Here is a 22,549-nt window from a genome sequence, read left to right as displayed (position 1 = left end):
CCGCAGGTCTACACAGCCTCTGCCACAGCAAAATGCAGGGGAGTACTCATCGCCTTCCATCGTACAACCCCCTTTACGCTAAGCAATGAAGTTAAGGATCCTGAAGGCCGTTACCTCCTACTAATAGGGCAACTCCTAGATGTAGACGTAACCATAGCCACATATTATGCACCGAATCAAAGGCCCTTACCATTTCTTTCCCACCTACTAACGGTTATAGACCATCATACGCAAGGTACTTTGCTTGTCTGAGGAGACTCTAACTGTACTTTATATCCTTTTCTTGACAAATCTCCCCAACCTGCCCACCTCCCTACTTCTAAGCACTCTTTCCAAGATGCATTGCAACTTCATTCCTTGATAGACACCTGGAGGGAACTTAATCCATCTAAGCGTCAATACACTTTTTATTCACACCCTCATAAGTCCTTCTCTAGGATAGATCACATTTTCGTAACCGCTGGTTCTTCATCCCGGCTCCTGGCCTCTGACATACTTCCTATCCCCTGGTCAGACCATAGCGCTGTATTCACTTCCATGACCTCCCTAGCCCCATACCCGTCTGACCCCTCCTGGATCATTAATGACAATCTATTAGCGAATCCTTCTCACTGCCAAGAAACTGAGACAGCTCTCAAAGATTATTTAACTTTTAACCAAACACCCGATATATCCCCTCTCCTTCTCTGGGAAGCACATAAACCAGTCCTACGGGGATTTTGCATTAGTAAAGCATCCTACTTAAATAAAGCGAAACGACAGAGGCGCCTCTCCCTTGAGCGAGCGTACAACCAATCCCATCAAGCCTTCCAAACAACCCCTACACCAGCCAACAGTGAAGCTCTTGAGCGTGCCCGATTAGCTCTGGACCTATTCCTCACGGACCAGGCGGAGCTCTCACTCCGAAGAGCCAGACACAAATATTATACAAAAGCAAATAAACCCAAACCCTTTCTAGCCCTTTCGCTTCGTAGGCTTGACCAGATAACTAGACCTATTCGAATTCGTACCTCTTCTGGCAACCTCACCAATAACCCGGAACGCATCCTGCAAACCTTTCACAAGCATCTCTCACGACTCTACTCTTCCTCCACACCCTTTGACCTCACCCAGGCCGATGCTCTCCTGGCGCCCATCTGCTTCCCGACACTCTCTGAGCACCACCTAGCAGCCTTGGAACAACCCATCACCCCAACAGAAACCTTAAGCGCAATTAGTAATTTAAAGCTTCGTAAACGTCCAGGGCCAGATGGGTTTTCCGCCACATATTACAAAAAATTTGCCCACCTACTAAGGCCCATCCTTACCAGTGCTCTTAACGCCATACTTCTGGGCCATACCTTTAATTCAGAATCAGTACAAGCTACCGTCTCAATGATTCCAAAACCTAATTCAGACGATACGCAATGGTCCAACTACAGGCCGATCTCCCTCCTTAATATAGACATTAAACTACTTGCCAAAATTCTTCCCACACGCCTTAATATGTGTATAGGTTCCTTAATCCATAATGACCAGGTGGGATTCATTCCATCTCGGCAGGCTGGAGACAACGTCAGACGCGCAACTCTTCTGGCGCATATTGCTAAATCCCGTGATATTCCTACCTGTTTCCTGTCCCTAGACATAAGGAAGGCATTTGACACGGTTTCATGGCCCTATTTAGGCTACATTCTGAACCGCTGGGGTTTTGGCCCACATTTTTTAACCTGGGTTTTCTCTTTGTACCGAGAGCCATCGGCTAGCATTAGATACCTGGGGCATAGATCTGCTCACTTTCCAATCTCCCAGGGCACAAGGCAAGGTTGCCCTCTCTCCCCTTTACTCTTTGCTTTGGCTATAGAACCGCTTGCCCTCCTAATCAGAGCTAATCCGGATGTCCGAGGACTTGAAATAGGTGGCTCCCACCATAAATTATGCCTCTTTGCAGATGACGTTCTGCTTTTTCTCACTTCTCCTTTGACCTCCTCACCTCCCCTCCTCCGGCTTCTCGAGAGGTTCGGAGCACTCTCTGGCCTTATAATAAACCCCCACAAATCCACGGCACTTAATATTTCCCTCCCCGCTAAGGAGCTGGCACATTTGAAGCATATACTTCCATTTCCCTGGTCTTGGAATCATATTCCTTTCTTGGGAATCAAACTAACCCCTATTTTATCAGACCTTTATACAGCTAATTATACTCCTATGTTAACACATCTTACCGCTCTTATGACTAAGTGGTCCTCCTTACCTCTCGCATGGCTTGGCAGAATAACGGTCATAAAGATGTCAATACTTCCAAAAATTTTGTATCTTTTCAGAGTTCTCCCAATCTCAGTACCTCCCCACTATCTTAGCGTTCTACAGCGTCGCATTTCATCCTATGTGTGGGGCACTATCCGCCCCCGCGTACCCCGCTCCACCCTTTATCGCTCCAAACTTAACGGAGGTCTTGGTCTACCAAACATTGGTAAATATTATCAGGCAGCACACCTGGCTCAGTTGCCAAAATACCATGCGACCTATGAAATACCTCAGTGGGTTGCTCTTGAATCTATAGATTGCGATTCCCTTTCTATGGCTAACTTACTTTGGCTCAGACCAAGTGACCGCCGCTCAATAACAAACCCCATTACCTCTCACTTTCTATCATTATGGGACAAATTCAGGACTCGCTACCTTCTCCAATCCTTGCATAACCCGTTACTCTCACATCTAAAGAATCCAGCTTTTCCCCCGGCCTGGTCCTCGCCACTCTCATTTAAATTATGGACCTCAGCTAACCTACTCTGCACTCATCACTTCTTGCAGAGAAATAAATTCAAATCCTTCGCCTCACTACAGGAGGCGTATAGCCTCCCGGCCTCTGAAATATTCCGGTATCTACAGCTGCAACACTTTTATGCCCCCTATACTAAAATACCCAACCAAACTAATACCATGTCTCCCTTTGAAAGTGTTTGTTTTAAAGACCCCCATAGACACGGCCTCATTTCCTATCTATACTCCCTCATTACTACTTCGGCCACCGCATCCTTCCCTTCATATACCTGTAGGTGGGAAACAGACTTGGATAGGCATTTCACTCAATCTGACTGGGATCACATATGGGCCAATACGAAATCATCTTCACAGAACGTTGCGGCCTTGGAAACCAACTATAAAGTTTTGACCCGCTGGTACATGGTTCCAGCGAGAATCACAAAATATACTCCTAGCTACTCCCCCAACTGTTTTAGAGGCTGTGTAGACCCGGGAACATACTACCACATCTGGTGGGATTGCCCGGTAGCCAAGTCTTTTTGGACGGATGTCTTCACTATGATATCCAGACTTAGTACTAACATACTTCAACCCACCCCGACAACAGCTCTTCTCAACCTACGCCCTCCCAATGTGACGTCGTCACAATTCAAACTTATCATGCAAGTTACCACAGCAGCCAAGCAGGTCATAGCGAAATCTTGGAAAGCCCCCGCCTTAAGCACTGCTGCTGTTAAAAGCAGAGTAACACAAGCTATAATACACGCAAAAATTGAAGCCACAATTCTTGATACAATTCCTAACTTCTTGAATGTCTGGACTCCCTGGGTCGAAAATTTCCTTCCGCAAAACTTTGACGAATCCCTCCTTCTTCCTTGATCCAAATTAGATTAAATATATTTTTTTTTTCTTCCTACACTATGCTGGTACCACTTCTAATCGGTCTCACATATTATGTATATTCTTTCTCACTGGTCCTGGAGTCATTCCCGCCACCTCCCTCCCCCCCTCCACTCTTCCTTGGCCCCCCTCGGCCTCTCCCCAACCCCTTAAGTATCTCTGGAGAGTCTCTAACCCCAATGAACGAACTCTCTTTAGCACATCGTTACCTTTTCCTAAAATAATCTCTGTATGCCTAGAGTCACAAGCTTTTTGTTTGACGTTTTCTCTCCCTATTTGTTTAAAGACATGTCTGTGTACATTTTTCCCTGTATTTCACGACCTGTACAATGTCTAATGCCAATTGTCTATGCCTTTCCCCCCTATGTTTCAAAATTAATAAAAAATGTTTGAACAAGAAACACACACAATATGCTCCATATGAGTGTTTTTTATGTAGTTTTTTTCTGCCCGCAGTTCTACCATTTTTTTTCTGCTGCCCAGTGGTCAAAGACCCTAAAGGCCATAACTCTGCGGAATCCGGGCTTGGATTTCCATTACTGGAGCAAACAATCTTTGGCACCCAAAACAAAAGTCTCATTAAATAAGTCCAAATGTCATAATTTTGTTTCTCATCAGATCTCTTGAAAGCCTTGTATGATACAGCATTGTGACATGGCACTTCTGAATCATAAAAATTTAACATGAAACCATCACTAGAACGCTCCAGGCAAAGCAAAAATACTGTGATTTCTAGCCCAAAGCCATGAATAAATAAATCTATATAGCCATGGGTGGAAGAGCCTCATACAATATGCATAAGTCAGTTTCCCGTTACAATATAAACAGCTCATGTGTCCAAAGTTGAATCTCTCAGAATGTCTTGAAGTCTCCATGAAGACAATTTAACAGTTCTCTTTCAGGAATACATTTATTTTTTATACACCTCAAAAATGAGTATACAGGGACATGCCTTGCAGCTATCGGTTTACTCCTGGTTTTACTTATATAAGTTAAAGAACCTGTCACAAAGCAAATCTAAAGACGTCACATGACCTTTGACACTTTCAGGAAACACATTATGTATGTGGATCTACCTTTATTTGCACAGTGTCAGCAGATATTTTACCTGGATGACAGATGTAGAAATAGAGGCAATTTACTGGTACTTATAGACGGGAAAAACAGATGCAAACATGTTTTTTCAAACTCAGCAATCATACCCTGATTTTGAACTATTTCATTCATGATGAACTTGATGAAATTGAAGAAACCAACATCAGCCAGTTAACAATCATTTGTCATTGTGTTGACTGTTAAAAAGTGACAAAACCTAAGGTATGTATTCAAAAGTTTAGGTTGTGTATGACCAGAAGACTAAGGGTGTTCTGATGTTGGGCACGGTAGTCCCTTCTCCCCGCTCCTCTGCTGGTCTGCACTCACACTGTGCTTGAAAGGAAGTGTTCCCAGGCACTCTTACATCATCATATCTTTCATCCAGACCAGGAACTATGGAGGGTTCTGTGTTCGGGTATGGTTTGTGCTCACACTGAAGTGAATCATACTAGATTCAAAGTGGACCAGGCCCCAGACCACCTCTTCCAAGCAGTCCTGGGCACAGTATGCTGAACTGTACACATGTGCAGTTCGGAGCAAGTGCGCTAACTAAATGAGTCAGACTAAAGGGGTGAACCATGCCCACGTAAACTGCTAGTGTGGCTACACCCCGAAACTAGTGCACACAGTCTACAGAGACAAAACAATGATTTGCCTCATTTGGTAGACTATGGTAGACTACTACCAAGTCAAATGCTTGTAAGCAGGTTATAATTAGTTAGGTAGATGCTGTCCTGGCCGGTTAGGATCAGGGTTAATGTTCTCACAGTCCTTTGGCAGGATTCTTGGGTCCAACATACTGCACATGTGAGTATAAATTGGGACAGTGGGTCGGGTCCAAGAGTATGGGTGGCCTGTACCCTTAGCCTTGGTCTAAAGTCTGTAGAATCTGCTGAGAAAAAGCCGGTTCACTTCCCCGGCCCTGGACGTCTGCCCGGAACCCCGAAGATAAAGTCACCTGGAAGAGGTGTAGAGATGACACAACTATCTTGTACATCGTAAAGACTTGGATTCACCCTGAAGAGACCAACTTCTGGAACTTACATCTGCTGGATGACGCAACTACATGGACTCACTTCTGCAGGTATGCCAGGACAGCACATAGCCTGGTTAGGATTAGGGACTAGGGACTTAGAAAAATGGACTGTTTTTGGAAGTTCTATTGAACTTTCTAATCTTGCACTTTATTTACTAAAGCCTGGTCTGAAGTTACTCAAAAGGGTGCATTGCAAGTAACCAGCATAATTTTACAGTTAGTTTACAGTTAGGGTCACTAGCACATGGGGTGGGAAGTGCTGGACAGGTAGCTGTGGTTTGTGTTCGGCATGGCCTAACTAATAGCAAACTACAATGGGAAATGGGAAATGGCACACTTGCACAGGGACCCGAGAATAACTGAAGAACAGTTGTGCAAGTGTACATGATGCACGTCCATCTCTAAGAATAGGTCAAGTATTCCCTGATGGCAACCTCAGTCTTGACCCAGGTCATTGGTGAAAAACAAAACAAAACTAAAACAAAGGTACCCCATATGTATGAAGTAGACAGAGAGACCCTGTACAAGGTGTTTAGCGTAGCCAAGAAGAACCATCCCCGGGGGTATGCCTCTCATGTTTCCCAGACTTGGCACCCAATGAGTTAATTGGAAAACATGGAGGACGTGACAAACAACCACCACCCTGCAGCCACCCTACCCCTTAAATGCTGGGATCTATATAATGTAGAAGAAATAAATAATCTGTAAAAAAGTAGTTACAAAAGAGGTACTTTTCTTATGGCCTACAGTGACGGGGTAGAGAATCCTCACCATTGGAATCTCTGGGAGATAGTGGAAATTGTGAATTAAATATAATTTCTGCATGATGTTTGCCTTTGACCCTAATCTTTGATGCACCTAAATTCCTCCCGTAAACCTGAGTATATCTGAACCAAAGAAAATTCATGTTTTAGATCCAGTGATTGCCTTTAAAAATGTTTACAGTTGTAAAATCCAGGTTACTGGTGTGTCACAATTTGCCTAAGGTTTTCTGGCTTTAGCCCTTATGCACATATTAGAAATTAACACAACTATGGCCATGTTTTTTGTGTTCTTCCTTATATTCCCAAGATGAATGCCTTACTGTGTGCTCTGCAATTAATAATATACTGTAATCTGCTATGACACATATAAAATAACAAACATTATCAAACATGCAAGTAAAAGGGTTGGAACTGCTGGCATGCCAAATATAACTGAGCAATGCTGAATATCAAAAATACTCTGCTTGCACGCCAGGCTATTAAAATATTGCAGGATTTAAGAATGATACAACAATAAATCCTAGAAGGTCATGGAGCCAATTACTCTAAACCAAACTCCAGATAATATCTAAGTTTATCCTGGAAGAGGTTTAAGCAAAACAATAAAGCTAAAAGCAAAGAAACAAACACAAACCAAGGAAAAAGTGGGAAAGGGGGCATATATTCATTAGCGATCAGGTGAACGGGAATTGGGCCTTCTGGTCTCCGATCATTATGAGGAGACCCATGTGCTGGGAGCATGCTGTGAAGTGTACTCTAAGCACAAACACAGCAGAACATAGGCCTAATAGAGGTCTCCACAGCTGTGGGTATGTCAGGCAATTTTGGAGAGAAAACCATTGAAGTATGCTTACATCCTTGGGATTCAGTCAGCAATTATAGTTACAATTTGGAAACATGACTGCTGAAAACTCCTCCCAAGATAAGAAGGGGGATTGGTGGAGCTAAGGAAGACTCTAAGGTGTGTATGGCCTAAAGCAGGGGTCAATGGTTCAAATGTATAATGTCAAGTTCATGAGCAGGTACACTATATACCAACCTGGCACTGTTAATGAATTGTGAGCTGGAGTCACCTAATATAGAAAGCCTACCCCCATTAAACATGGGATCCTACATGTTGCACTGCTTAACTGAGATAACTTAATCTCTTGCTGACCACATAACCCACATTTGCAGCAGCAGGGCCGCAACACCAATGTACCACAGATATGCGTCCAAGAGAGCCAGTCAGTGCACTTACTGCAAGTGCCCATCACAGTGACTGAGCTGTTATAGACAGCACTGTTTATGATTGAGAGGTAGCGGGATAGGCTCCCAGTCATGTGACCGTCATTGCAGCCAATCACAGTGATCACCTGATCAGGAAATAAGTCTTCCCAGAATTAAGATCTACTTAAAGAGTCACTGGAAGGGGACCAGAAAGAGTAACTGAGAAAACCAGGCAAGGCTCCATGCACACTAGCTTACAAAAACGCTGCTCCTAGAGGAGTTTAGTGTTTTGACTGTAGAAGCAACTAATGTCATCCTATGTGTCCATGCACATTTGGTAGTCTAGAGGCGTTTTTTAACCTCATTGTTTAGAGGCAGAAAAAAAACACATGTTTTGTGTTTTTGAGAGCATTTTTTCTAGCAGGACAAAAAAAGCTAAACACCCCTAGATGGTAGTGCAAAAAACACTGAAAATTATCATTTTTTTCTGCCAAGAGCACTGGTGTTTTTTTAAGCAAGCATGCATGGGGCCTAAAAGTTTGGTACTCACAAACCGGCAGCTGAGAGCAGGAAAGATTGGAAGGCCTGAATTGACTAGATCACTGTAGATGGCTGCACGGACTAACCAAGATGGAACTGTATATCACATACTGAAAGGTGAGAACAGAGAATGGATTGCTCCCACACAATACTCCAGCTAGTGACACAGAACTCAATTACTCAACATATTAAGTCTTTTTATGGAGATCAGTGGGAAACATGGGTAATAATGACACCCATATGCTCCTAAAACTATAGTAGCCCACAATGCTTGGCCAATGCAGATTACCCAGAAATGAGTCTTCAGAGACCAGTTCAAATCACAAGCTGTGCCTTTGCTCTGGGTCTGGAAAGTACTTTGCAGTTAAAGTGGTTGTAGAGGTAAAAGGTTTTTTACCTTAAAGCATTCTATGCATTAAGGTAAAAAACCTTCTTTGTGTATCTCCCTCCCAGCCCCAACTTATACTTATGTGAGTCTGATCTCGATCAGGCGCTGTGCTCGAGAGCAGCGGCTCTCTCTCTCCTCACAAGATCCATTGATAGCTGTCAATCAAATCTTGTGACAAGGGAACAGGGGGCAGGGCTGAGTCGTGCTGTGTGTTTCAATGAGCGCAGACATCATAGCGCAGGATTGAGCTCGCAGGTGTGCCACAATGGGAAGCAGATTCCTATGGTGGCACACTGAGAAGAGGAGGAGCCAGGAGTGCCAGTAGGGGACCCGAGGAGGATCGGGGATAAAACCACTGCACAGAGAATGTAATGCTTGTTATGAAAAAAAATAGACTTTACAATCACTTTAACTAACCCAGTACACAAAGATCTGTAAACCACCACAAGCAGAGTCCTCAGTCCTTAGAATGGTCCAGTCCAGCAGTGTCCAGGTACAGCCTCCAAAGCTATTGTTGAGAATATGCCAATTGGAATGACTGCAAAAAGAGACCAGCTCAAACAATGTGTAAAGTCTTGATTAAAGCAAACATAATTTTAAAATATATTTTAAAAAAGACGCAATTCCTTGTTGTTAGAGATTTTGTATATAGCCGTATAGAACTGACAGTGCACAGTCTACATGTGTTTATCTGCTGCTTCTTTGCACACAGGAAACAGTAACTTTACTATAGAGAAACGACATAGAGTTCTATCATAGATGCAGCTACAAACTTATAAACACTGTTATCTACTGGTTGAACAATATATCTTTACAAAATACTGTTGGTATAGTTGTTGCCAGGGCAGCCATTCAAAAATTTTAGGGCCCCTTACACAGCTTTAGGCCTGGGCCCCCTGGGCTTGATCACCTACTTTCCCCAGGGCCTGCCCATTGGCCGTCCCACTGAATCCACCCACATGCCATCCCACTGAGTCCCATTACATGTCCTCCTCCTTCTCCATCCCTTGTCCTCTGCCTCCTCCAGTTACATATCCCCCATCCCTTGTCCTCCTTATCCAGTCTCATCTCCCCCATCCCATGTCTTCCTCCTCCACCAGCCCCATCTCCTCCATCCCACATCCTACAGTCCCATCTCCTCCATCCCATGACCTCCTCCAGTCCCATCTCCTCCATCCCATGCTCTCTTCCTCCAGTCCCATTGCCTCCCTTCCATGTCCTCCTCCAATCCCATCTCCTCCATCTCATGTCCTCAGCCTCCAGTCCCATCTCCTCTATCCCATGACCTCCTCTAGTCCCAACTCCTTCAACACATGTCCTCCTCCTCCAGTCCCATCTCCTCCATCCCATGTCCTCCTTCAGTCTCATCTCCTCCATCCTTTTTCCTCCTCCTCATCTAATCCCATCTCCTCCATCCGATGTCCTCCTCCTCCTCCAGTCCCATCATCTTCCCCCACAGGATGCCAGGGCCCCCTTACATGAGTATGGTCTGTCCCCCCTGATGGCGGCCCTGGTTGTTGTACAAAAATACATTAATATTGTATTCCAACACTTGTAAAACTGTTAAGCTTTTAGCAGTCTACAGCCATACCTCTATGTCACTAGCTAAAAACAAGCTGGGGTGGGAGTGATTATACCAGGCTGGTCACTATTTATTTTTTTGTGTGTTGCCAGTGTCAAACTCCCGTGCACAGCAGTATAACCCAATTGTCTCTGAATCCTGTGTCCCTTAATTAACAAGAAAAAAAAAATACCTGTTAATCCTGCCAAAAATCCTGTGTTCTTGTAATGTTTTATACACTGAACTGAAATCTCAATCAGTGTTATCAGCTCTCACTAGACAGTAAACTAAAGAACACCTTCTTCCTTTAGTATGCAGGTGAAGAGGAGAGGGTAAGGTGTTTTCAGTCCAAATCCAGAAGAGCAGTCAATGGTGACAACTCTGCTCCTCCATAGAGACAATGAGTGAGCAATGTCTGTAACGGAACCGGTACCCGACCGCATTTGAGTATATTCCGTTATCCTGCAGCTTCCCCTGTCCGAACACCATCCACGGACCACACCCTGAAATCCCTCAGGAAAAAGACAGCACCCAGCTCTTAAAACAGAAAGCCAACAACTTTATTTTAACACAAAACACAGAATATATACAGAGGGCGGGGAAACACAACCAGGAACAGGAAATACACCATCAGCCCGCCCTATCAGTGGGAAGGGCTACAGGGAACCACCCCAACCAACCCAAGACACAGAACAATGGGATGCAGCCATGCGGCAAATGACATTGACCAACCCCCACACCAATACACAAACAGTACATCCCATAATAGTTTGCTGGACAGGAAGGCACAGCACCATGGGGGGGAGCACATGGCAAACAAACAATGGACAGCCATGTGGCCTAGATAAAAGACAACACACAAATGCACAATACTGGGACATTCACATGTACACCCTGTACCCTTAAACAGGCACAGGGTGGGTTAAACATAATGATTTGGGGAGATGATGCAGGGGTCCCCCCACCCCCAAAAGTTGCTCCCATCACATATCTCCCCTTTTGGCAGGAGACTAACACAGGAGTAGATCCCAGACGGATGTACTCTGAAGTTAGTCTGCACCTCCAGTCCCCCAATGCCAACACCCACACAGTACCCCATGCAAATTGTCCCACACCAAGCGTTACTCACCCAGCCAACCTCTGCCTCTCCCGTAGAACATACCCGCCGCTGGCGAGAAGTACGGACTGGTCCTTCTCCCGGAAGTCCTCTCAGCCGCTGGAGAGAAGATAGGGTGGCTGGGATGACTCCATCATTCTGTGGGGGATCTGGGCCGACTGCCCAGCATCCCTGGGGTATCCAGGTGGTGGCTGTAGTCTCATCCACGGACATCAGCTCAAGCTGCTGTTGTGAGGTGCCGCTTGCATCCTCTTGCTGTAGCTCCTGCGGTGCTGGTTGTTGTGGGCAGAGATCAACAATGCCTTGCCCTGGTGCCAGCTCTTCTGCTGGGGACCCCACATCTGTTCCGGCTAACTGTAGGGAAGGGAGGCCGACTTCCTCTACTCCCAGACTGTGGATCTGCTGCTGGGATGGCATTCCTCTGTCACTGTCCCCCTGGTGCACAGATCCTGGCTTGGGAGGGAAAACAGTTTCCTCCACTCTGGCTGACTGTGGGGGAGGGAGGACAACAACCTCCTCTCCCTTCTCACCTTGGGCCTCTGAAACTACCACAGGCATGGGGCAGAGGACCTGGACCCTCTGTCCGGTTGTCAGTGCTTCAGCTGGCGGCTCCCCGGTTGGTTCCTCATCAGTAAAAACGTTAATCAAATCCCCAGCCTCTGGAACTGGTGTTTGGGGATCGGGGCTCACCATCTCCTGTTCGTGGAACTCAGGAGACGTTACCAGTGCTGGGCAGAGTTCAGTACTGTTTGGCTCTGTTGCCAGGTCTACTGCTGGTTCCTCCTCAGCCGAGAGGTCTATCAGATCCCCAGTCTCTGGAATTTCCACTGCTGATTCTTGGGCATGCTGCCGAACATGTCCTAGCAGCTGCCTGTATGCCCTTTCTAGATCCAGTTCTTTCTTCAGCAGGTATTCCAGATCTGGTTTACGTTCTGAGACCCCTGTGAGACCGAACATAGCCTCTCTGCCTTCTCGTAACTCCTTCAGAGTAGGTTCTCCTCTATCGCCAAACACAAAAAGGTCTGTAAGGCTCTCCCACAGCAATCCAGGCCCACCAAAGTCAAGTCCCTCAGGAGAGCACTCTGTGGACACCCCTAAATATTCCTGCTCTGCGTACCACCGCAGAGCCCGATATCTATTATCCAGTTGTATCTCCTGCTGGACCAGCCTGTCCAACTCAGCCAACAAATGCTCCTGAGGTTGCTCTCCCAGGAATGGCATCCGTAACTTCCGATGGTCCCTGACCCGTTCCCCTGGGGTTGGATAGCACTTGCCTTTGTCCATACCAGCAGCCTGGACCGCTCCTCTCCAAAGGACCTCCCAAATCCGCTGCCTGAGCTCCAGGTACTGATCCGTAGACACAGTCCTGGGGTATGTTGCAAGGATGATCTGCAGCAGCCCTGGGAACTCTGATGCCAGGTCCATAGCTCCACTGGGGTGACTGACGTCTCCTTTCCTGATGTTGAATCCCGGTGATGGTTTGGATGTGTTTACAGCTTGGAAGCACAATCCCACCGCTTGCCACCAATGTAACGGAACCGGTACCCGACCGCACTTGGGTATATTCCATTATCCTGCAGCTTCCCCTGTCCGAACACCTTCCACGGACCACACCCTGAAATTCCTCAGGAAAAAGACAGCACCCAGCTCTTAAAACAGAAAGCCAAACAACTTTATTTTAACACAAAACACAGAATATATACAGAGGGCGGGGAAACACAACCAGGAACAGGAAATACACCATCAGCCCGCCCTATCAGTGGGAAGGGCTACAGGGAACCACCCCAACCAACCCAAGACACAGAACAATGGGATGCAGCCATGTGGCAAAGGACATTGACCAACCCCCACACCAATACACAAACAGTACATCCCATAATAGTTTGCTGGACAAGAAGGCACAGCACCATGGGGGGGAGCACATGGCAAACAAACAATGGACAGCCATGTGGCCTAGACAAAAGGCAACACACAAATGCACAATACTGGGACATTCACATGTACACCCTGTACCCTTAAACAGGCACAGGGTGGGTTAAACATAATGATTTGGGGAGATGATACAGGGGTCCCACCACCCCCAAAAGTCGCTCCCGTCACAATGTCACCCTAAAGGCTTGTTCACACTTTCTTAACGCTTCCAAAATGCCCCTATAGCGTTAGACAGGCGTTAATGAGCTTTAAGTATGAGCATTCTGCAAGCATTAAAAATGCTCCCCAAATGTCCTAGGCATTTTACAAGCGTTAAAACCACACTACAAACGCCTATAATAAATGTAATGGTATCAATGCCCCACAAACGCCTGCCAGGCGTTTGAACAACATCACCATAGACTTGAATGGGAGGCATTGAAAGGTTTCAACTCCTCCTGACTGGACATGAGGCTTCAGTTTTGATGTGACATGATGCTAACGCTTCATGTTTTGCTAATGTGAACAGCACTGTGTGCTGCCCATAGTATCATTTCCATAGGCATTTAAGGAACAAAACCAGCCACCTCCTTCAGCCCATCTACCCCTGAGGAGGTCTCTAAGGTCTTCACTGAAGCCCACCTCACCACCTGCCCCCAGGACCCTATCCCCTCACAGCTCCTCCAGTCACCCCCTCCATCATTCGCTCCCTCACTCACATCTTCAATCTCTCCCTCTCCACCGGCACCTTCCCCTCCCCTCTAAAGCACGCACACATCACCCCCATACTCAAAAAACCCTCCCTTAACCCCACTAACCTTAACAACCTTAGACCCATCTCCCTGCTGCCCTTCACTTCCAAGCTCCTTGAGCGCCTGGCCTACAATCGCTTAAGCGCCCACCTCACTGATAACAACCTCCTTGACCCCCTACAGTCTGGCTTCCGTCCCCTACACTCCACCGAAACCGCCCTACTTAAAATCACCAACGACCTGCTAACCGCCAAAGCCAATGGCCACTATTCTATCTTCCTGCTCCTCGACCTCTCCGCGGCCTTTGACACTGTTGACCACCCTCTCCTCCTTGCCAAACTGTACTCCCTTGGCATCAGGGACGCTGCTCTCTCCTAGTTCTCCTCCTACCTTTCCCAACGCTCCTTCAGCGTCACCTACAACACTGCCACCTCCCCCTCCCTCCCCCTCTCTGTCGGGGTCCCCCAAGGCTCTGTCCTCGGGCCCCTCCTCTTCTCCATCTATACCTCCTCCCTTGGCAAACTTAATCACTCCTACGGCTTCAATTACCACCTCTATGCCAACGACACCCAAATTTACCTCTCCTCTCCCCACCTCACCCCCTCACTCTCTGCCCGCATCGCCCACCTCCTAAACGACATATCAGACTGGATGTCTCTCCATTTCCTCAAACTTAACCTATCCAAAACCGAGCTCCTGGTCTTCCCCCCACCCCGTGCCCCCCCCATCCTCTCCATCAATACTAACAACGCCACCATTTCTCCCACCCCACACAACAAAGTCCTGGGTGTCACCCTGTACTCCCACCTCTCCTTCCTACCCCACATCCAACTGCTATCTAGATCTTGCAGGCTCCACCTCCGCAACATCTCCAAGATACGCACATTCCTCACCCCAGACACCACCAAACAACTCGTACACTCCCTCATCATCTCACGCCTGGATTATTGCAATTCCCTTCTCACTGGCCTACCCAAATGAATGCTATCCCCACTCCAGTTGAACCTAAACTCAGCGGCTAGACTCATCCACCTCTCCAACCGCTCCACATCTGCCTCCCCCCTCTGCCAATCCCTTCATTGGCTCCCAATTGCCCAACGCATCAAATTCAAACTGCTAACTCTGACCTACAAAGCCATTCACAACGCTGCCCCAAACTACATAACTGACCTGATACCCAAATACTACTCTACCCGTGCCCTCCGCTCCTCACAGGACCTCCTACTCTCTAGCTCCCTGGTCTCCTCCTCCCACGCCCGATTGCAGGACTTCTCTAGGACTTCCCCCATCCTCTGGAACTCCCTACCCCAATCCATCAGACTGTCACCTACCCTCCTCACCTTCAGGCGCACCCTGAAAACCCTCCTCTTCAGGGAAGCCTACCCCAACCTCACCTAACACCTGACCTCACCTAACAACTAACCTCCTCCACTCCTCCCACCGCTCCATCCCCCACAGCCATTTCCTCCTGTACCACCTTCCCCTCCCTCCTAGATTGTAAGCTCGAAAGAGCAGGGCCCTCGAAACCCCTCGTGTATTGTATTGTTACTGTCTTGTCTCATGTTCTGTCCCCCTTGCTACTGTACAGCGCTGAGCATACCCTATGGCGCTATATAAATACTGTATAATAATAATAATAATAACATCTAAGGACAACCAGCCACATCTAAGGAAAACTAGCCACATCTAAGGACAACCAGCCACATCTAAGGACAACCAGCCACATCTAAGGACTGGCAAGCTGAAATATAGAGAAACTATGTAACTTTTACTGTTAAAAAAAGATATGTTACCAATGTTGTATACATATAAATATTTTCTGATGAGCAACATATATAAATATAGTATCATAACACATTCCCTGCTAAAAGTAGCACATGCCTCAACACATTTCCATACAAGCTTGACCAGAATCTTAAGCAGACACTGCACGTGCCAAGTTTATTCAGTGCATATAACCAAGCATGGTTCATCATTAGCTCTCCTTATTTATAGACAAATTAATTAGAGTGCAAAGTGTTGTAGAAAATATGATGAGCTATGCATTAGGAATGCAATTTGTAGGATACCATAGCACCTCTGCTTTTTTCTTTTCTTTTTTTTTTTTGAACTTGTGATTAGTTCATGCACTAACAAGACTGTTAGTCTAGCATTGATAGCTAAGACCATGTCTAAACGGATGGCCAAATACAGCTAGATAGAGCTAATAAAGTAAGTATACTTCTCATGATTGTTGACCTCCTTCCAATGCCCATTAGTGGGTAAATACAAAGTCTTTCAGCAACATTCTCGAACGTGAGAACACTAAGCCTTCACTCCTCCCAGATCTAACATAAAGGCTGAACACTGCAGTATTTGCTGCAGCAAGTATGCATATATGGGGCCTCAGAAACAGTTTGCATAAACAAGCATAAAATGGCTGCTGATTTAATTATCCAGTATGTACAAAAACTGATATATGTATTTTGAATAGACCAATCCTTTAAAAGCAGTACTAAGGCCAGACCTGAAATGGTAGTCTGGTTAACTCTGCAAGTGCTAGAGCTGCTGCTGTATTAAAAGCTAACTTCACACCTTTTCCAATCAAGTAGACAAGAGACCGCAGTATGTTAAAGCCTACATTTAGCTAAAAAAAACATCAGCACAAGGGACATTATTAACTATCAATCCTCACTTCTGAGACCCCCAACCATTGCAGTCATAGTTTCCTGTGCAGTGGGTGTTAATAGAAATAATGAACTTACAACAGGCAATCGTCAAGAGTATCAATTATGCGCGCCCTCTCCGTCCACCTCCATCATTCATAGAAGTCATAATATAGATTCTATGAATTATGCAGGCCATAGACGGGTCGTTTATCGGTTGAATTTTCGTCCGCACGAAAAATCAGCCGATAATAACGCCGTTAGTGGGGCCAGCCCATCGGCTATTTTTCATGGATCTCCTTATTTATTTTTATCGGTCATGCTGGAAAATCCGTGAAAAACGGCCATTTTTCGTGGACATGGGTGGCAGCATCGGCACCGATTTTTCGTTTATCGGCCAAAAATTCTATGGCCTGCCTTAAACGTGATCTATGAATGGAGGCAGTTGACCTTTTATTCATCTACCTGTCCTCCACTCATGGATATAGATTTTCAGTACAGTACAGCTATGAATGGAGGAGAGAGAAGGAAAGGGCAGGCATAATCACCACTTTTAATGAGGTCTGTTGGCTCTATAACGCCCGCTGCACCAGATGATTACGGTGGTGGCAGCCAGAGGGGTGTTGGAGAAAGAAGATTTCAACTAATGCAGTAGTCAGCAGCACAAGAATCACATTGGATTGATAGTAAGTCCCTTGTGCTAATTTTTTCTTTTTTTACTAACGTTAGGCTTAAAAACACACTGCTCGACTTTTTAAAAGTTTGATTACTGTAGATGCCATACCTTTAGTGCAGCTTTTACAGCAAGGAGATGCTTGCTCCTGTGAGGCTGGGGGTGGGCATTCAACATGCAACATCCTGGAACCTAGCCTGGATGAAAATGGATGCAAAGATGGGAGTATTTCAGGCAGGTTTCATGTAGACACAAAATGGCCTTACAGGTTTGGCATCTACAGTAATCAATTTTAAAAATTGATTATTTTGTTTTAATCTACTTGTCTGCATGGTAACTTTATCAGAAGGTAAACTTAGCTTTTACAGAACGTTGTTAGGACTGCCAGAGTTGTTGGGTGCTGCTAACCCTCAAACAAAGGTTGTAAAGGGTCCATTACCCTAGGTTCACACGTAAGCGTTTTCTGCAGCAGTTTGCAGAAACACAGTACAGTACATTTAACATAATTTCCAATGGGACATGTTCACATCTCCACATTTTCACCCAGTGCATTTTTTTTAAAAGGGGCAGGGACTTTTTTGGAACTCAAAAAGTTGCGTTTTTGGTTCTATGGACTTCAATGGAAACGCTGCAGAAAAGCATGTAGTGCATTTTTTTGCCACATTTTTGATAATTTTTTAATGTGTTTTGCATTTAAAAAACGCAACACAAAACGCAGTGCAGAATCGGGTCAAATGCAGACTGCATAGGTGTGAACCTAGCCTTAATGGGACGCAGAGAGGCCACATGGGACTGGGGTAGCAAATAGTTATAATACCAGAAAATTCCCCATAACACAGATGTGGGGACAGAAGCTAATCAGCGGAAAGTTTTTTTTTGTACAGTATCATTTCAATTCAAAATGTTTAATGGCATCATCCACACAGAGAAATTAAGCACTTTTTTCGGCCCCCAAAATTCAAACTGAGCTTATTATCTGTGACATAAGCTCCCCATGGCACAAAGTAATCTCAATGCTGCCAAGCTGTGGTAACATAGAAAATGATATAATCAGAATTTCTTATAAAGCTCCATCAGACACTTTTGAGGTGTTCTCCATTGTAGTAACAGATTGTGATAATAATAGTGAGCTACAATCTGTATTATTAATGATCTGATTCAGCAGCTCCCCTCCTGGTCTCATCCAGTCACCATGAAGTATTAAACTAAAATAAAAATGAAAGAAACAAGCCCCTTTCACTGCTCAAGTTCCTATGAATCCTTATGTGGACACCATAGCATTCACACAATGGGGCTGATTTATTAAAACTGAAGAGTGCAAAATCTGTGCATAGAAACCGATCAGCTTCTAAGCCCTGGTTCACATGGGTGTGACTTGTCATGTGAACTGACCATTCCAAATCACATGAGAAGTTGCATCATATTGTCGTCAATGGAATCATTCAAATCAGTGTGACCCAGACATTGTGAAGCCACATCAATTGAAAAAAAAGGTTCCTGCACTATTTTTGGAAATTTCAGGTGCAACTTGCATAGACATCTGTGTAAGAATTCGCACAGATATCAGGCAAGTTACATATGAAATTGCACTGATCTGCAGCTTTGAAATCGTGTGATTCAAGTCAGATTCAGTGTGAACCAAGTCTAAGTTTTATTGTCAAAGCTTAATTGAATGAGCTGAAGTCAGAAGCTGATTGGCCACCATGCACAGCAGCCACGGGTTTTGCACTCTCCAGTTTTAGTAAATCAACTCCACAATGTCCCTTGGTGTTTTTGTAACAAACCTGTCTTAAAATTTATTGGTTGTGCCAAAACCACACTTGTTCTTATCGTAATGTTACACTTTATTTCTGCAAACAGATTCTTTGCACCTGTGTGCACTGGGATGAAATGGTGAAAACACTCCCCTAACCTGAAAAGCAAATCTTAAAGAATATGTAAACCCAGCATTTCCTATTCCTGAAATGTACCTGCTGTACCATGTACTTGTATGAAAAAGTATCCTGTTCTCTTTTTATTGCTTCCTTTGTGTGAAATCCCTTGTGTTCCTGCCAGTCCCTCTCCTTTCCTGACCACACTGAGCAGAAAAGCACAGCGTGGTCAGTTCTCTAGCTTTGCTGAGAACAGAGCCTGCTCTCCTCCAATGAACAGATTTGTTCTGACATGCCCACCCCTGCACCACCATTCACTGGGAAGAGCAGTGTGCTGTTGTTTCTCCACTGCTGCAAAAGGCTATGGGATTTATTTGATACATCCATAAGCGCATTAGCACCCCCTTTTCTTTTCACTGTACATTTTTGCATTACTTTCTAGGACAATTAAAGTGGTAGGATTTTTATTTTTACCTACAGGCAAGTTTATAAAAAAGCTTACCTGTAGGTAAAAATAATATCTTCTAAATGTGCACCATTTAGGAAATATTTGCTCCTTTTGACAGCCAGGACATGCACTTTGAAGGAACGGCATAGCTGTGCCATTCCTTCAGAGCACTGTGCTATGGCTCGGGACTCCCATGTGCATGCGCCAGAGTGACGTCATCGTGGCTCGGCCAGTCAGACAGCCAGAGCTTGCAAACCCAAAAGGAAGACAGGGTGAAGATGGAAGCCACTGCAGTGGTGACTGCATGGAGGGCTTCGTTTTAACGTAGGGCCTTTATAATGTGCTACTATGCAATCCACACTAGCACATTATGACATTACCTTTTTTTTTTTACTACCACTTTAACGTGTATATAAACACTACCAAAATTGATAAAAACTTTAGCAACTAAATGCTGTTCAAATAGCACATCCCCAGAACTTCCATTTTAAAAAGAGTTGATTTATCAAATAATTTAGTTAAATAGTGATTTAAGCCCCATATCTTATCACCTAATCATGGCCTTTCACACAATTGCAAAAATGCCACATTTGTACTGTAGCTGTGTAGTGTTTTTTACAGATCTGAACGCAGGTGAATTGTTGGAAAAGGAACAATGCCACACAGCTGCGCAAAGATCAGTAATGCAGCGATGCTTTCAGAGCTAGAAAAAAGAAATAGAAAATTATGTTTTGGTGCAGTAATTTACACATATATGTGTATAAATCAAAACACTGTATGTATAAATCAAACACATCAATCTGTGTATATAAATCATATACATCAATCAAAACACTGGCAGCTAGAAGGGGATGAAGAAGAAATGTATGTGTGTATACCTGTCTGCATGTTTATGTACATGTGTATACGTGAGGTCTTTACCAAGGCCTCTGCCAGCAAGATCTGCATATGTATATCAGTAAATTACTATCATGTTTACATACACATATGCATTTGCTTTATTTCTCTATCATGTATACTCAACATATATAATATATATACTGTATATACAGTGTATATATATATATATATAGAGAGAGAGAGAGAGATTATATATGATAGAGAAAGAATTGATCAACACTGTATATCATAAGATGTACAGGGCTATACCACCAAACATATAAATAGATAAAACCGTAGAACGAAGTACCACCCAGAACACTATTTCACGCTTTCAAATATTTGCAACTCATGTTTAATTAGGGCCATTTACATTTGTGGTCGGGAATGGTAAAAACATGCAGTTGAGCTGCATTTTAACTCCCCCAAAATGCCCCCCCAGCTGCAAAGGCAGCAGATTTATTTTTTCTTTTATTACAGGTACTGATATAGCGCCGTCAATTTACTCAGTGCTTTACATATATATGTATTGTACATCAGGCCCTAACCCTCAAGGAGCGTACAATCTAAAGTCCCTAACTCACATTCATACATATACATACTAGGGGCAATTTAGAGAGGAGCCAGTTAACCTACCAGCATGTCTTTGGAGTGTGGGAGGAAACCAGAGCACCCGGAGGAAACCGATGCAGGCACAGGGAGAACATGAAAACTCCAGGCAGGTGGTGCTGTGGTTGGGATGGGGATAAATAGTGCCACGCAGTATTTACACATAATTTTAAGCTCAGTCACATGTGGGAACACATAGAGTGTCAACAACAGTAAATAATTTCACACATTATTGTAGGATTGTAAGAATGGTCATTTGGGGTTTGTCAGTGGATGGGGTGTACACATGCCGTAGCCATGATTCTTTGTTTCCCAGCTGCGGAAAGAATTAAGCCCCCTGCAGGTAGTATCATCCATGGAACACAACACATTCAAGTGACTAGGGCTTCACCACAACCACCCCTCACAATGATGTGGGTTTTTAGGGATTGAAACAGGCAATGAGGGGGCAACATGACTTTCTCTCACTGCCTGTCAAACACCTTGTGAAAAGTGATTGACTGTGGACCACTCTTCAGAGGGCTAATGTAAGTGTAAATGAGCCCTTAGGGTTGCACTGCACACAGCACAAATCTCCGACATTAGCGCAATGTACAGTGCAACGGCACACTGAGGTTGATTTACTAAAGGATTAGTGACTGTTAACTTAGCCAAACGAGTAGTTCATTGAGTTCATATAATAAGGTAAAGCTGCGTTTACTTCAACCGATACTGTGCTAGCAAAAATCAATTTTTCAAAGATATACCCACAAATAATTGGGTATTTAGAGTGAACACAGGTTCCCTTTATTTACTAACATCCACCTTGCTAAGGAAACAGACAGTACTGTTTAGTAAATCAACCCCATTGTATCTGTGTCAGAGCCGTGTATAGCTATGTGCCGAGCTCATCAGTGAATTCTTTCCTTTTCCCTCTTCCCATACCTGCCTCTTACCTTCTTCAGGTGTCTGTCCTTTTCTGGGAACCATGTTTCCCCAAGGATCAGTATTTTCTGTTGACTGTCCCCGTACAATCCAGGTGTCCTCCTCCTCGGTGACTCTCTTTAGACAGACAGGAAGGTCCCAGGATACACGTCTGTGATCACATTTCCACTGACTTCACACCTGTCTGACGGGTCTTTCTGGCTCTGATGTACTGGCTGCCTCCCCACCCCTCCTCTGTGTGCACTACAGGCAGGCTACTGCTGCCATCTACAAGGTGCATTACATACAACTCTAGTGACATACACAAACCACGGTATGGGACACACCACATCCAACACAAATAACACTCAGCCTAAGAAAGACAAAACTCAGGAGAAGTATTACTATGGGGTTGATTTAAGAAGGTATCGGTCACATCAGTGTGTTATGGAAACACATGCAAAATCTCACTCTTTCCCACAACACACAAAAATGCATTGCCC

General features: G+C 44.8%; 1 protein-coding gene across 1 annotated transcript in view; it reads right to left on the bottom strand.

The window, feature by feature from the left end:
* The window catches only part of STYK1 (STY kinase 1), an 81,276-nt gene extending 59,047 nt beyond the window's left edge, over positions 1-22,229 (bottom strand). Inside the window, exon 1 of the mRNA XM_089683223.1 lies at positions 22,079-22,229. The gene's annotated coding sequence lies outside the window, so the exon portion shown is untranslated. The remainder of the gene's footprint in view (positions 1-22,078) is intronic.
* Positions 22,230-22,549: the final 320 nt, after the last annotated feature.

The sequence above is a fragment of the Staurois parvus genome, unplaced genomic scaffold, assembly GCF_062004578.1.
Source record: "Staurois parvus isolate SC_StPar_1 unplaced genomic scaffold, SC_StPar_1.0 ptg000303l, whole genome shotgun sequence".
Taxonomy (NCBI): Eukaryota; Metazoa; Chordata; class Amphibia; order Anura; family Ranidae; genus Staurois; species Staurois parvus.
The sequence above is the reverse complement of the archived record's forward strand: the minus strand, read 5'-3'. Positions and strand labels throughout refer to the sequence as shown.